The following is an 11,784-nucleotide window of genomic DNA, read 5'->3' on the forward strand; positions in this document are numbered from 1 at the left end:
ATCACCTTGACTACTGCGGTGATGTTTCATTAACATTGGTAAGGGCATGATGATGCTGTTGTGATTGGCATGTCCACTTTCTCACTCGCATTGCTGCAAATTATATTACGGTGCTCACTTAGGTAAAAATATATTGGGCTAAAACTTCATAGGTGGTTTCCATCAGGGGAACATCAATTCATACCGAAGCAAGTAACAATATTGTTGTTTTTTTCCGTGTCACCCTGTTTACAGGTCAGGTGGTATTGTGGAGTACCTTTAAGTAGGAATGGCATCTGTATGATTTAAAAAAAAAAAAACATTGTTGCCACTATATTCCTATGCTTACAGAGCGCGGTATTGCACTGGAGGAATTCCCTAGTACAATGAAAATCTCCATGCATTACTGTCTTCAAAATTTATGCCGAACTGGTGTAACACTTTCTCAATGCCGGGAGTGGTAGAACTTCGGTTTATAGGAAATTTCACAGTAACCATCTTGACCACAAGGTTTTGGTAGTATCTCTAAATAATGGTTAAGTCATGCAAAATCCCATTCTTGCGATGCTGCGTTAAAGTATTTTCGACTCCTTTCGCACTGCAGCGTAAAGCGGTATTTAGTACACATTAGAGAGAAGCATGAGCCTTACTTCTGCTTGACGTTCCCCTGGCATGCCGCCATGTTCCGATAGCTCATGATAGGATCACATAGTGATAGGCAGTAGTTGATCTTGTTTCAACAGTGCACTTTGTTTGGACCTCGCAGAATTTTCCAGACAGACTTTTGAGGTTTCACTGTTCTTAATGAAAACTTCAGTTTGCCTACATCATCGGGTTCCTGCGTGGCTGTAGCAGCTCGCTAACGGCTTCCTGCTGCTTACTGATGAGTCTGTAAAGAGAGACAGTAGAAAGGGGAAAGGGAGGGAGGTTAACCAGATGGAAAGATCCGGTTTGCTACCCTACGCTGGGGACAGAAAGGATGGGGAGTGAAAGTGATAGCAAAGGAGAGATAAAGAAAGAAAGGAGCATAGACATACAATCACAGTCGGCCACTGTCACTGCATACCGTCACCGCACAGCACTGTTGAACCTGTAGCACTATAAACATCTGTTCAGGCTACAGCGGCTTATCCAATTCTGTTGACTTTAAAAACTGCGCCAGTACACTCGTCGTCCTCCGCTGCGATGGCTTGTGATGTTAGCATTCTAAAATAAGTTCCTCTGTTACAGGTTTTCGGTCAAAGCACGCTATCGTGATTGCGAACGATCGTCTGTTTAAATTGTAGCGAGGACGGTCATAGAGAAGGTGTTGAAGAGTCGCCTCGCTACCACAGTCATCACAAGAGATGTTGTCAGCCCATCTGATTCGGAATGCAGAAGACTTAGGGAAGCCCACCGCTAGCCATATTAGACAACGCAGGGTAGCTTCGCGATGGCTGACTCCAGCTGGAATTTAAAGGCGTAGAGAGGAGTCTAGGTTGTGCAGCCGGTTGTTTTGAAAACTTCCTGCGTTCCACAAGGAGAAAGTGATATCACGAGTGAGCATTCGAAGTTTTCGAGTGGCCTCTTTCTTTTTTAACGGTATCGGCTCCTCTTCACCTTTAAGAGCTGACCGAGCAGCTTTACCGGCGTGTTCGTTCCGTATGTCACCGCAGTGACATGGCAGCCACTGAAATGTGTAATGGTGTCCTTTCTCAGTCAAGGCATCAATTAGTTTTCTAATCTCGAATAGCAGTTCTTCGGGTGGTTCATGCCGCAGGGCTGATAGCAAAGACTGCATTGCTTCTTCGAATGACTGAATATTGACCATCTTCGAGGTTGTTCTTGGGTGACGAGACGAAGTGCAGCGCGAAGAGCTGCAAGTTCTGCAGCTGTCGGTGTCGTTGGGTGATACGTCTTGAAAATGATGCTGGTTGCTTTCACTGGGAAAACCACTACTCAAGAGGAACGCTGGAGGGTTGCCGATCCATCAGTATACATATGGTCGTGGTCGGCGTTCCTCTCGTGCAAAAGGAGCAGTGTTATTTGTTTAAGAGCATGTGATGACAGCTCAGACCTTTTCCCGATTCCTGGTACCGTGAGGTGCACTACACGTCGCTCCATAGTCGTCATTTTAGTGTTTAATTAATCACTAAAGCTTGCGGATTGAGGAAGCTACAGCACATACAGAATTAGAGCATACTTCTGCATTAGGCTACAGAGTTATTTTATTGAAAAATGGGATCACAAAGCTTGGTTCTGTAAATATTGATTGTTTTAGAGCGCACTTCTAAACAGGCAATATTTAGGAAGTTCCGACGAGGATGTCGTCCATGCAGGCAAATATAATAAGGAGGTTGCGCGTTATCTCGGCAATGAATATTTGAAACGTTCCAGCTCACTTGACTATCCCAAAGTGAATGCGCAAATTCTCACGCATATCGAGGGGTGTAGAAATTGCCGTCTTTTGGATATCAGCAGGTTCTACGGAGTATTTATGATGCGCCTAGAGACGGTCCATATTGCTAAAGATTGTGCATCCTTCCAAATGACCTGTGAAATCTTGCATGTGTGAAAACGGACCGTTTGAGCACTGAGCGGCTGGTAGTCCCTGCATGGACTCCAGTCAACTCACTTTCTTATTGGGCGCCACATGAAGTATGGAGGAGGAATTCCTGGACAAAGGACTAATAATGTCGTACTGGAGCATATGGTGGGATTCCCGTTTAGCAATGGCGATGTATCACAATTTAGTTGGTTACGTTCAGCTCGGGTGGCTGAGTGAAATAGTAGGGCCCCGTGAACTCAGGAAAGCCTTCGAGTATTCTAGCGTACGTGCATGGGGGATTAGCGTGCAAATGCCAACAGGATTAAAATTTAAGCACGGAAAGGCGCGTCTTGCTGTCATTCAAGCGAAGGAAGGAAGGAAAGCAACTCCATTCAAGGTCCTGTAGGCCATGAGAGCTTTCTGGCTCTCATGGGCTCTCCCACGACGGAACGCAGAGGTTGCGTTTCCTGGCGGCGTCGTGGACCTGCTGGACGGCCCAGAGTTGGGGAGCGAGTTCTTCGCTCCGGAGTGCTTCTTCAAACTTGCGCTTGTCCGGTTCAAAGTTTATGGGAGCTTGTGAGCACGGCCAGCGTAAATGATAGACATTGAGGGATGTATTAGAATTGGTACAATAAGACTTGTCGTAGCTCTCAGGCATGTAGTGGTGTAGTATGTTTTGCGTTGGTATGTGTCGGTTTGTAGCATTCTGAGTGTAACCGCTTGATCTCGAGTGAGTGTGCGAGGTGGCATGCTATACTCTCTACGTTGTAGGTAGTAGTGTCTATTGATTTCATTGAATGAAGCGGGGCGTCCTTGCCCTCCGAATTGTTGGGTGAAGCCAAGCGGTCTGTAAGCGCGGGCGCAGCCATGTGTACCGCCTCGTTAATGTTGGGGACTTCGCCGATCTTTGGTTTTAAGTGTGCCAGGAACCCGTATATGACGTGGTTCTTAATCTCTTTCTTTGTAACAATTCTGAAAGCCTGTACACAGACCGTGCCCTTTTAAAATGCTCTAATATCGGCTGTGGAATCGCTGTAGATATGAGAAAGAGTGTCGTCGGTGAACGCAACGGCCATCGCAACCTGTTCGGGCTGTTCAGGCTTCCTTGTGATTACCGTGGCTCTATGTCTTGGGGATCCGCGGCCGTCTACAACCACCACTGCAAAAGCTTTGTTTCCCGCGTATGCCGCCGCGTCCACAAATCCTGATCGTTCGCGGTTCACCAATGCTTGGTTAAGGAGGAATCGTCCTCTCACTTGTCGTCTGCCCCTGTTGTTTTCGGCATGTACGTTTCTGGGTATAGGTGGGACCGTCACCTTGGCACGGATGTCCCGAGGGAGGTCCGCAAAGTCTTTGTCTATGCTTCCTTGAGCGAAGACTAGCTTCTCTAGGATTGTGCGCCGCGGAGGCGTCGTCCAAAGCCTAGCAAGCGGGGCGCACTGCTGGGATTCGGCTATTTCTTTCAGGGTGTAGTGCATGCCCAGGTGCCCCAGCTTCTCATTGCTGGTGCTGTCCGGAATGCCGAGGGCTTGCTTGGTGACCTTTCTGGTTTGCGCATTCAGTCTGTCTCTTTCATATGTTGACCAATCGAGCATTGCCGCAATTTATGCGAAGTGACAGGTGACGAACGCTTGTATGAGTTTGACGCCATTATGTTCCTTGAGTACCCTGCGTCTATTGGCAAATGTTCTGATGCGCCTGGTAGCGTTGTTGGTCTTGGTGATGAGCTTCTAAACAATAGAGGCATTGACGTCTTTAGTCTGTACGATCATACCCAGGACTAATTTTTTGGACGCACTGGATGGCCATGTCGCGAATTTGTTCGCATGGTAATTTTCCTAATGTAATAAAAGTCTGACGTGTATGGCCTGCGGTCCTGCTGCGTCGGTCTGTGTACGAACAGCTCCGACATTGTAGGCGAGCATCTGAGTCTTGTGGGAATTAGAAATTCTTCTACTGTGTTCACTGTTTCTTGCAAGCTGTCCTGCCTCATGCCCGGAGTTCCTTTGGAGACCCACATGGTGATGTCGTCTGCGCATATGGTGTGCTCGAGACAGTGGATCTGTCCGAGTTTCTCAGGGAGTCCCGCGATGGCAAGATTGAAAAGCATAGGGGAGATGACCGAGTCTGGGGGAAGGGGGGGTGCCCCTGCTACACAGCGAGAGTATCTCAGTGGAGAAGTCGGAAAATCGGCGGGTAGCCGTCCTGTTATCCAAGAAAGACTTGACGTATGCGTGGAATGTAGCTCCGAGGTAAAGTTCGGAAATGGTGTCCACAATCTTTTGGTGAAAGAGGTTATGCAGCGCTTTCTCGAGGTCCAAACCGAGAATGGCCTTGGCGTTTCTAATGGGGTCATCAGTGATCTGGTACTTGAATAAAATCATTGTGTCTTCACTAGATAGACCGGGTCTAAATCCCATAACCGTGTGTGGTAATAGTCCCTTGTTTTCGAGGAATCTGCAGATTCTGTTCTGAACGGCGTGTTCTGCTGCCTTACCTACGCACGTCGCGAGCGATATGGGTCTGAGGTTCTCGACACCCGCGGTCTTGTTGGGTTTTCGGATGAAAACCGTGGTGGCGTTCTTGCATACCGGTGGGAACGTGCCGGAAGCCCAGACCTGATTTATTCGCTTCACTAGGAACCGGATGGAGTCTTCGCTTTAGTCACGAAGAGCCTTGCTACCAATACCGTCCAGACCTGGGGCTGATGTGCCATTCAGGTTTTGAAGGACGGTCCTCATTTCTTCCACGGTGAAGAGTTCATCGATGCCGGGGTTGTCCGCTCCCGTGTACGGGGAACCGAGTGCGTTGGCCTCGTTCTCGTGGCTGCTCGAGAGTGGCATGTACTGTCGGTAAGTCTTGGCAAAAATTCCTGCTCGTTTGAATTTTGGAGGTCGCCCTTCGCTATCCTGTCAGCCGCCTTGGTCTGGCAGCTGCTGGATCGACCCTTGCTAAGAAGGTGCTTGAGCAGGTTCCAGGTTTTGCCCGATTTCATGCTGCCATCGGCCCTTGCGCATACTTCATCTCATTTTTGCTTGGAGAGTACCTCACGGTGGTGCCCAATGGCCTGGTTCCGTAGTGCGATCTTTTCCCTAAGTCTTCTATTCTCCTGGTACGCCATCTCTGCAGTATGGGTCTTTTCGCTTCGAGCATGTGAGGAAGATTAGCGTCCATCCCGATTGTCTGGACATCCGTTTCTCTTTCTTTGGTCGCCTTGCGCGCATCCTCCTTGAGTTCGTGCGACCACTGTTCTGGTGGACCGGGCTTGTCGGTACGTTTCTTTCTTACCGGTCTAAACGCATCCGAATTTCTGTATCTCCACTTTCGTAGTGGTTTCGAGGCGATTAATATAGATGCTTCCACAACGTAATGATCGCTGCGGAGGTAGTTGCCGGTATTATGCCTGATGGCCCCCTCGGAGTTGAGGACGAACGTGAGGTCTGGGTTTGTGTCCCTCGAGACTGAGTTGCCCATCCTGGTGGGGTAGAGTGCGGACGTGATCAGGAGAGGCCCATCTCTTCCGCATCAGAGGCAAGATTTCTGCCTTAGGCGCTGGTGACGCCTTATCCCCATTTTACGTTCGGGGCGTTGAAATCTCCGCCAGTAATCAACATCTCGTCCCTGGCTTTGTCCCTGGCCTTCTTGAACAGTATTCTGAAACTGCGTTCTGTGGTTCGGGCTGCTGTACATGCTCAGTGCTAGTATGCTCTTGGCCTTTTTGCCTTTGGGACAGACTTCGATGAGCTAGTGCTCGCATTTGCTGTCCAGAATACTTCTCTCAAACTCGGCACACGCGACCCTGTTACTAACAAACTTCGCTACGCCGCACAGGTTTTTTTTAGTGGAACGGCAATTGCTTCGTATCCCGGAAGTGTGGATGTGTCGGTGATGGTCTCTTGAATGAGTATCACGTCCGACTTGTCTGCAGTGTGCCTTATGTGTTGTTGCAGGACGGCTTTTTTGTGGCGGACAATTCCATTGCCAGATTATTAGCTTGCCGTCATCGCTCGTTTGCGCTTGGTGCCTTTCGACTGGATCTCGCTTATTTTCCCTCTCCATTTTTGCTTTCTGCTTTGGTTGCGGACTTTACCCCCGACTTGCGTCTGACGATATCGCTCGTTGCAGTGTTCCTCCTGACCATGGGGGATGCGGGGGAGTTGACCGGTGCCATAGAGTGTGTAAAGACGGTTCTCTCAAAACCCTCCATCCTGGCGCCGAAGCCCTTCTTCATCACTTCTACTCTGCTCGTTAGGCCGTCGACCGCCTCAACTAGTCTGTCATTTCCCTTCTTTAGTAACTCGACATTGAATTGAAGTTCACCTAGGGTACTAAGGATCTTGTAGAATTTACCGTCTATGTCCTTGGCAGGCACGTCGCCTTCCGCGGTCTTGGCCTTGCATTTTTTGGTTGCTGGTGTGCCCACGGGTGGGGTATGACTAGCCATTTCTGATTCCGCTACGCCGGAGGGAGTGGGACTGGGTGAAGGTGGGTTTGGTTTGCTAGTTTGCGTTTTAGGCAATCTATTCTCTTTAGCCAGTTCTCTCGCTGTGCTCACCCTGAGTTGAGCGTTCTCGTGCTCGAGTGCTTTGATTCTTTCTAAGATGTCTTTGTGTGCATTATTCTCTGGCCACGCTTGGAAGCTCACCTGAGATTAGTCCCTAAGCGGCCCGTGGTTAGAACGCAGCGTCTCCACCGTTGCAGAGGCCTGGCATACCGTTGTCGCCTTGACTCGCTGAGTCCGGCTGTTGGCTCCGGCCGGGGCTGCGAAACGCACCCCCGAGGTGGAGCGGCCCCGGTTCTCAGTTGTGCGGGAGCGGCTCCTGCGACCTCTGCAAGCAGATCGGGATCCAGAGCTCGCTCTGGACCTGGAGCATCCTCTCGGCTCGCGCTGTCCATCTGGCAGCTGCGCCCCGCCTACGCCGTCCTCCCTTAAGACACTCGCCGCCTTTTCTCGAAGTTTCTTAGCCGCAATGGCTGCCTGCCTCTTCACAATTTTTCGCTTGCGTACCATGTACAGGACCTGGTATCTGGTTCTGCATTCCTTGCTGGCCGTGGGATGTTTCTCGCCGCATAAAGCTCGAGAGACCTCTTCACAAGCGTAATCTTCTCCGGGGTCTGCAATGCCGCCGCCCCGGCAAGTCTGCTTCTCTGGCGTGGGGCATACGTCTGCTCGGTGCGCTAGTTTTCCGCAACCCTGACATATGATGATCTGCTTCCTGTAGAGCGAGCACTACTCCTAAAAAATGCACATCCGTACATCATGTGGTTGAGAACTTTGTGTTATTCGAACACCACGATCACCGTCCCGGTTTCGTTAATGCGCTTCGCCGCTAGTGCGAGTAGGTTTCTCGGGTTGACGACGGGCCTGGTTATCGTTTGTTGCGTGTGGTGGAGCGGAATGTTGTGAATGACTCCCTTGCGCGTGTCGTCCGGTGCAGTCTGGTAGGAGCAGGCCTCGTACATCCGCCCGGCCATGGTGACGCCCTGTATTTTCACATATCCGTTAACATTCTCGGGTAGAGGAGAACTCACGACCATGATGTCCGGTTTGTGGTTGGGGCAAATCGTGTCCCGTCCTACTGCGTAGGTTCGAGACGGCTGCTTCTTGAATTACCTGCAAAATTTCCGCGTGTACAGTTCTGGCTACGCTCAGTCCAACGCAGGTGCGAATTACTACTTCGGTCTCGTTTTTGGGAGTAAGGGCATTCTACTTGCCTTGATGATTTCTTGACAGGCCGAAACGGGCTTGGGTGCTGTCGCTCTGATGCCGGAGGCTGCCACGTTGGCGGCCACGTTGATGTTAGGCTTAGGCTTGGTCGTTTTTCGTGGGGCGATGTCGCACCATCGCACCACCGATTCCTGACGGAAACCTCCGAGGGGTACATTTCTCGGCCGATCACTTCGTAATTCATTGTAGTGCAGTTGGCAAGACTTGCGTACATGTCTCTGTGCCGGTGGGAGACCCGGCATCCGGCCAGGCGGCGAATTCGTCGGCGGGTACGGCGTTAGGTTTAGCGGTTTCCTATTCCACGTTAGGGTTAGCCGACGTGGCGCCCACCACGGGCACAGAAATCCTCGCGGAAGTGCACAAAGTAAACTCACAGGGTCGGAAATGGACTTGAAGTGAACCATATAGTTTCATAAACGTGATGCCACAGTGCGATAGCATTGGCTTCGCGAAAATCGAACTTAGTTTGAACAAATTGCGGTAGCTTGACGCGACGCGTCCATCCAGCCCGGCGCCATCCACCTTCCCCCCACTCAAGTGATACCGGCGTATGATGACGTCGAAGTTGAAATGGATCAAGAAGTCGGAGTCGATGATGCACTTCTTGACGTCGGCTAAGATGAAGACCTGCCTGAACGTGCACCGCAGGAAAAGATCGTGAGTGGGGGAAGACAGACCATACGTGACGATGGAGGTAGTCATGGCACGGAGCGTATGTGAAGGGGACCTTGAACTGCGGTCATCATTTTAGGATGGCAATACGCTTGATTCGGCACCTGTGTTTACGGGGAAGCACAGGCCGAAACTGCGATCCATGACGAATAAAAGGAGGCCGGGCCCTTATGTGAGGTCAAGTACCACCGTCAGTGATCTCTGGCACATTTCCGGGCCAGTTGCACGGCGACTTTGTCTCGCGGGCGCAGTACTCGCCAGTGCAATGGTACAAGCAATTGGCGAGTGTCGAGGGCTGCGTGAGCGCGGACCGCTCGGGGAAAACGAACGGCGGCCAGGATGTGAAGAGGAGTCGCGCCGATCATAAGGGGACATCAATTGCGCATAAAAAAGAAATGGCGAGCTGGTGAGATCCGGAACTCAAAGTGGGACATGACTGAGGACTCTGATGCTGATCGTGGACTCGATCATCTAGCTGGTCGAGGTTCAAGTCCCCTGCAGCAGTGAAGACAAGGCACGTGGACGGCGGCAAGCGCTGCAGAAAGATTTTCAACAGCGTACCGTCTTTGGCGACGTGACTTGTGCCCAGAAGCTGCCACATGCTGTTCAGCAGCTAGGAAGGGCTCAGACACCATGGTGCAATCTGGAATGCTCTTGTTAAATTTGCTAGTATGGGTACGGGGCAAAGGAACAGCGTTGTCATCCGGCACCACAGGAGACAGGTTGCCAAGTAAGTGGCACAACCGAGAAGTCGCCGAGGTTATTTGGTGCAGATCGAATAAGGTTTCGTTCGACCTGTGCGAGCCAAACGTGAAGGTTCTCGCGCCAGAACATGGGAGAGCGGAGCTAGAAAGCTGCGAAGGCCTGTGGGAGCAATGTAGCGAAAGGCGAAAGGTTCCCTGAAGGCGGTAAGTTGGTGGGGTTAGTCATCTTTTAGGCCGGAATCACCACTATCGGAAAGCGAGGGGTCGCAGCCGAGCGGCAGAACAAGAGGATCCCCATAGCATGCTTCTAGAACAGAACAGCTCGTGCCGTAATTGTACTTCAAACACGCGCTAGTCATCTTTATGTTGCTCGTCTTTGGCAGCCTGAACCAAGGTGCCAGCTGGGATCGCCGACCTGAGCATCCCCGCGTTGCGGCATTGATGAGCGCTACAGAATCATGTGCTTGAAAACGCTGCACTCATGCTGTGAAACTGGTGCAGATAGTAAGGTGAGGTGGCCGCTGCCCCGGGCTACCACGATTACCAAGTTCGCTTATGCTGGCGAGAGTAGATACTGCACAGTTGCAGTTGTATTTCGTGATATGCCATGGCCAAACCCATTGTGATGTCGTTGTCGAGCTATCAAACTCATCGTTACCACGAGATGTCGTTCTCTACACGCCAGTCAACTCCACGAGAAAAGAACACATGCCGACCGATATTCTTTTGCAGTGGTAGAAACAGTGCCTTTATATGGTGTAGTAGGGCTTGTCATGAACTTTAATTTCTTTAGGTCTATATTTGGCAAACTTTTGGTGTAGCGTCCTTTGTATGTATTTTTTGCGTGTGAACTGGAACTTATTTTGCGTTGCTGGGTCACTGGTCCTTTGAACACACTCTCCTATTCCATCACAAAAGCTAAGGAGTCATATCAATCATTACCGAAAGCTTTTACCAATAGTATTTACCAAAATTTACCAATAGTATTTCACCTGAAGAAATAAAATGATCAGCGAGAATTGGTGTAACACATTTTGCAAATATCTACTACCAGTTGGTTCAGGTGGGCTTGTGCATCTCCTTAAGAGCCTAAGCCAGAACACTACTGAAATAACTGGTGTGGACCCAACAGCACTGTATAGAAATATCAGAATGATTGGTTATATGCATGCCTTTATATTAGATTACTAGAAATTATGCAAGTACATGCGACAACATCTTTCATTGCCAATACGCTTTGCCCACAACATATATGAAACCGCATAATTTATCTCTTTTCCACGCTAGGTGAAGTGCCCTGGTTCTGTGAAGTACCCCTTGGTCAATCTGCAACCGTGCCGACTCTGCGGAACATGTGATAAGGGTCTATGCAAAAATAGAACTTCATGTAATTGAGCCACATGGCGGCAGAGCGTACCTGTTGTTCTGCAATGTTTGAATAAAATGTGTTATATGAAAGCTGATTGACTTGATTGATTAACTAGTTTTATGGCGCAAGGTTCACTTTTGGTCAAAAAGCACTAAGCCCATAATGTAATTAACAATAGTTCAAGACAAGAGTGTAACGTGACTGTAGAGGGGCTCATATCAGTCACTCTATAAATGAGTAAAATATATATGCACTAATATTATGACACGTGAGGTGCGCTGTGATCATAAAATATATGTGAATCGGTCATAAGAGGCAAATGCAGGGTATGCAAGTAGCACTAATGCCCCATCCGGGCGCTTGAGCGCAGCAGCCGGGAAGCACGTGTTTTAAATATCACTATCGATGCAGCGACCTCTGATAAGAGGCTATGCTACGGATCACCTGCGTATATGACATGCGGTACACAAACATCGTTGGAAAAATTTTAAACAAATTATTGTCAAAAAGCTGGTCATTGCCTAGGAACATCGCTGGATGTATGGGAATTTATCGACGGCGTTGCAAACTCTGTGAGCCTTTAATACACGACAATCCAGCAACACGTCGCGGACAGTCAATGTCACACCACATTTAAAACCGATGGGTGGCTCATGACCAGTAAACAGGTACGACAGCATGCCATGCGTTTCGGCGATCTTAAGTCGACAGATGATGACTTCCGTTCGTCGCATTTTCGATATGGGTGGACAATTGTATATCTGTGGTTTAATGACGCTCCACTCGTTTTCAATAGTTGCTAAGG

The 11,784-nt window shown here is 49.6% G+C and overlaps 1 long non-coding RNA gene across 1 annotated transcript in view; it reads left to right on the forward strand.

The window, feature by feature from the left end:
• Positions 1-11,062, forward strand: part of LOC135917391 (uncharacterized) — a 40,292-nt gene extending 29,230 nt beyond the window's left edge. Inside the window, exon 5 of the long non-coding RNA XR_010569263.2 lies at positions 10,898-11,062. This is a non-coding gene — a long non-coding RNA (uncharacterized lncRNA). The remainder of the gene's footprint in view (positions 1-10,897) is intronic.
• Positions 11,063-11,784: the final 722 nt, after the last annotated feature.

Source organism: Dermacentor albipictus, chromosome 2, assembly GCF_038994185.2.
Source record: "Dermacentor albipictus isolate Rhodes 1998 colony chromosome 2, USDA_Dalb.pri_finalv2, whole genome shotgun sequence".
NCBI lineage: Eukaryota > Metazoa > Arthropoda > Arachnida > Ixodida > Ixodidae > Dermacentor > Dermacentor albipictus.